This window comes from Buceros rhinoceros, unplaced genomic scaffold, assembly GCF_000710305.1.
Source record: "Buceros rhinoceros silvestris isolate BGI_N320 unplaced genomic scaffold, ASM71030v1 scaffold11044, whole genome shotgun sequence".
Taxonomy (NCBI): Eukaryota; Metazoa; Chordata; class Aves; order Bucerotiformes; family Bucerotidae; genus Buceros; species Buceros rhinoceros.
In genome coordinates, this window is record NW_010408827.1 from 5,476 (window position 1) to 10,800 (window position 5,325).

At 37.7% G+C, this 5,325-nt stretch overlaps 1 protein-coding gene across 1 annotated transcript in view; it reads right to left on the reverse strand.

Moving 5' to 3' along the window:
- LOC104492438 (ELKS/Rab6-interacting/CAST family member 1) overlaps window positions 1–5,325 on the reverse strand; it is a gene marked incomplete at its 3' end in the record, with an annotated part of 28,483 nt that overhangs the window by 880 nt on the left and 22,278 nt on the right. The window lies entirely within an intron of this gene.

Consider the following 5,325-nt stretch of genomic DNA (forward strand, 5'->3'; position numbering starts at 1 on the left):
CAGGATGCAGTTTTACATTAAAGACAAAACAGACAAATGACACAGTACAGGACACTGTGGGTGCACTTTGGACACATAAACATACTTAGAGGTCCTATAGCTTCAATAAATTTAGAAACACACTCTGGGAATTCTATGGTATCCTCAAACTTCAAAACTGCATGTTGAGAAGCTTTGGCTTTTCCTTCTGCATTTCTCTTATACAAATGAAACACAGAGTTGACAAGACAAAAGAAACAGACGGGGGAATCAGAGCTATCTGAATATAAATTTGATGAGAAGAATAAGGTCACCACAGAGCACAGACTAATCTCAAAGATCGTTGTGGAATACGAAATCTAATACCACCAACCTGCTCAAGACACCAAAAGAAACCCACTGACCCCTATCCACTTGCCATTCAGACAGAGCTCAAATCTGCCAGCTCGGCTGCTAATCTTATTTGACAGTATCAGATTTGGTTCCTGTTAGCTGAATCCATTACAGGACATCGGTCACAAAGAGTAAACAGGGTGATCAGTGAGTTCCTTCGTTCTTCTGCACAACATAAGCTAGCAGCAGAGACAAGAAGTGAAAAGATGGCTTGGACAACTCCAGCTAGTGAAAGAATTTAGGTAGTCGTTATTCTTATGGTATTTTGAGCAACATTTAGATTTTAATGTGTTATTCTAATTCCACATTATTGCAATTTGCTGATGGAAAAGTTGCCCCTAAGGCTCTACATTTACAGTATGTTACGCCCACAAAATCTTTTGCTGTTTTATGTGATTTGTTTTACACAGAGCAATAAGCACTTGCCAGTGGAGAAAAGAACTGCCCTGCTCTCCCCATCAGCACCGCAACCCGACTGCCACCTATACATCTGGAGCCTTCTCACTTACACATACGTTATTAAAATCACATTCCTGACCTCTCACCCAGCAAGTGGGGCACAGAGTATATTCTGCAGAGATATCAGAGTACCAGGTACTACCCAAGTATGATTTATAGGATTGCTAGTGATTGTAATTAAAGTTTAGCAGGTGGATCAGGTTTTGTCTTCTTTTTAAAAACACACAGCTTTATAGATTGATTAGGTATGTTCTTCTCTACATATCTCTAATATTAAAACTAAGAGCCACTTTTTTAATTCTTGAAGGGAAACTGAAAATCCCCCTCATGAGAAAATCCACATACTGTCAGCTGCTGTGTTGCAAAATATTTGAGACAGTCCAGATGTCTAAGGCACAGCAGAAGTGAAAAGAGAACATCGGCAAACAGAAATTTATCCACAGAATGCTTTCCATTTTCTGATTGATTATTCTCTTTGAAGTCTATATTAGCTTACGGTTTGGGGTAAATTGCATTCCTGGTTTTATTTGTGTGAGGTCCCTGCCTAGGAAACCACAGAAAACACTTTCAAGAGTATTTTCAAAGGCTGGCGGGACACACAATCATCACCTTAGCACTATTCCTGGCAGAACACTGCACTTGTTTATTCATGTCAGCTCAGTTTATGTATGGCATCCTCCCACAGTGACAAGAATTGAGGTCTGTGGGAGTCAGGTGATGCCAACTTCAACAAAGTCAGCTTAAGATTTTCTTTGCACATGGAAACAACTAGGCAAACAGCTAGTGAGGTGCTGACGCTCCTTCTCCTGACTTCTCCGTCTTGGATGGTGTTGTCTTAACCCTAGGTTAACCCAACTGCTTTCACAGTAATAGACGACCATGTCTTTAATTACGCACAGCAAGTAAAATCTTACAGTACAGCTCAGGCAACTGCTGGTCCTTCATATAACAATGGTCTTGCTAACTTGGCCTGCATATACCATCCAATTTCCCAAATTTAGCAAAATAAGGACACTTGTGGCCACCTTCAACACAGCAGTCAACACAGTCTTCAACATGGGTAGCTCTTTTCAGCTGAGTACCATACATAACTTAAATATCTTCACTGTAAGAACAATATATGAAAAGCTGTGTTGGGAGCCATTGATCTGTCTTCACAGAATCTTCCAGCAGCAGTAAATAATATTCTATGACTCTAATATGTATAGTCACACATTAAGCACATAAAATTCCAAATTTCTAGGGAAAAATAGTACATTAGTACCATTAGTAGCTCCAATAACTACCAGAATAAACACAATAAATTACATAATATTTAATTTAAAGTTATTCTTAAGCCTTTTTTAAAATTTTGAATTCTGTAGTTACAGTCTTAGCTTTCAGAATATTCCCTCCTTATAGCTTAGGGGAATCACTAAAATTTTCAGAAGGCAACAGTGAGTCTCAGAGCTAATTCAGGAGCTTGAGTCAATAGGACTTAGGTTGCATACATTTTTTTTTACCACGTGCGCAACTTTTTTACCTTCACCTTCACTGTACAATACCAATCAGGGTAGTACCACACTGGTAATTCGGGTTTAGGAAGATGTCAGTGATGTGTGAAAAAGTGCTCTGCTCTTTTCCTGAAACCGAGTGATTTTTCTCAGCTACCTGCCACCTGTTCAAACCATGGCTGAACTACTGATTTAGATCAGTGAACCGAGCCGTACTCCCTAGAGCAATATCAAAATGTACAATCTCCCTCGTTATAACTGAGTCCTGACTTCTCTGTAATGGCAAAATGAAAAATTTTTATTCTCTGTTGGAATTACTATGTTAATGGCAGCAAAAGGAACAGACAGAATAACAATCCTAAAACACGTGTTTACAGCTTGCTATGGTTTCTGGCAGGAGCCAGACACTTTTCAAAGTGATGTTAAAGTAATTCTGTGTCAGCACTCAGAATTCAAAGATAATTGAGAAATGCACAGAGGAAGACATAGAATTATACTGGTACGTGAAGTGAATGTTGGTTTTATCCTACTGTAGATATTGCTACGTCTCCAAGCACCTGAAATAGGTGCATTTTTAAAAGGATGAGTTTTGTGACATTCTATTACTATCTTGCAATATATCATATAAACACAAAAGAGTTAAGCTGATAGCATAGTCTGCAATTAAAACTTAAAAAGCTATGTCTACTGACTGATTTTGAATGCAGTGGTAGTTCACAAAACTTACGCCTCTATTTTTGACACCAATCTTTCTTATTAATTACATTAGAGTTGACTCTTCACCTTCTTATACAAATGACAGCAATATCTGTATCCGTAGAAGAATTAAGAGGGAATCTTTTATGAACATACAGCTCCCAGTTATCTGGACGACTTAGTCAGATTTACGTGACTATACCATGGAGCAGAGGCACACACACTTGGCTTTGTGCAGAGACTGTTTGGTTTATAAACAGGACAGAGGTACGGCTTCCAGGACCTGCTCAGGTCAGAAATCAGTTCAACTGATCCGCAGTCTCTAGCACAAGGTATTAAATACCTAAACCCGGTGAACTCAGTTCTGTGAGCTGAGCTTAACGTCTGCAGGTGTCACCATATGTGTTCATGTACCTGGTGCTAACAAGTCTTGTTAGAGACACACAGCTGCTGTTTGCGTGTTCTTCACTAAACGTGATCCATTCCCTATCTGGCTCCGATGTGGGAAGAGTCTACTATAGATTCAAATTGCCAGTGTAAGCCCCAATAGAGAAAGAACCTTAGAGAACTTTATGTTCTACTGAGACATTCAGAACAAATAAGATACTTCCAGAGGACTGGATACATCTTTCTACTGAATATTAAACTGAATTTACCACATGGAACAAGACCAATTACAGAACCATGCCACGTTGGTCAGTATACAAAAGTAAAGGGCAATGTTGTCACTGATTAATTTAACCTCCCACTGAAGCCACATTCAGTCTGGCACTGACCTAAGGTAAAGGGCTCATTGGGCAAAACACAACCATTATATGGGTGAAGCCTTAATTCCAAAATAAATTTTTTTGTTTGTTTACAAAGAGATTGTGCATTTTTAGAGTGATTTTTAAAGTTCCTTCACAAATTGAAAAGTTAACCACAATATTGTCTACACGCAATAGCCCTCAAGATAAACACCCCACAAACAGGTCTTAGTTCTTCGTAGTTCTAGTGTGGCAGGTGGCAAATCCATTTTTGAGATATTATACCAACATCTCTTCCCCAGCTATATGCAGTTTCCTTTAACAGAAGACTACAAGGCAGAGGCTTATGAAGGTACTCTCCTTTCCCTCAAAATGTTTATTTAAATATGGCTTTAAAATACCAATCTCCTGTGAAGATATCGACCAATATATGACAGAAAATGCACCTCTTTTCCTCCCCCCCAGGTGTCTTGAGAGAAGCTAGTTATGTTTTAACATTGACGAGTGCTGCCAAGAAGTGACGCCAGGCAAGATTTCACATTTCTACCCTATTCCCAGCGAAAATTCTTGTATAGGAAAACCCCAGTATATCACAGAATGCAATGACAAACATCTCAGCGCTCCATTTTATCAACATGTTTCAATCTATCTTAAACTTGAGAGGATCACTTGTGAAGATAGAAGAAAGGTAACTGTATGATGATTTAATTGTTAAGCTTTTTGTCAAGAACATAAGCAAGGATGAAAAAGATGTGATTATCTTTCAAAAAGTATAAATATCTTCATGGAATTGCATAGAAATTACATAGAAATTCTCACAAACATAAATGGAACATTCTAATGGAACATAAATGGATCATTCTAAATATCTACTCTGACACAATGGAACAGCCTGATACTCAATAACACTTTGTATGTGTTAAATCCATACCAGACTGCTACATCTTACTGTGGAAAACATACTATATGGTATTAAAGCCATCAAATCTATCATAAAAACATAACTCTGTTCCGGCTAATGGTTTAGCTTCACAGAAACTCTACTTTAAGACAGAAAGAAAATAACCTTTTCCTGTTGCTATAGTTGTCACGTTTCATGACATCTGGAAGCAAACTGTGTGAATAATCTAAAAGTAGTAAGCAGAAAATCTCTCTCTACCCTCTCTTCTCTCCCTGCCACCTTTCAGCCACTTTTTGTTAGTAAAAAAGAGTTTGTATGTTTTATAGAAAGAATCCAGTTTGGTTTTGTATTGTATTGTGGTGCTATATGAGAATCTCTTTTGAAAGAACCCAGTGAAGAACAAATACTCTCAATGATTATTTAGTAGTATTACAAGTTAGAGAGTAGAATAATTTTCTATATTCCAAAGACTAAAAAAAAAATATTCTGAATAACTATCAAGAGTATCTATCAAGAGTATGTAACCGAGTCTTTCTGTTTTCAAATATTTTGATTAAATTCCATACATTTTATTTCACTAAATACATTTCCCTTCCACAACAGCTGAAATTATGACCATCTCCTGAAGTCATTTAACTTGTTAATAAAGCACATGCTT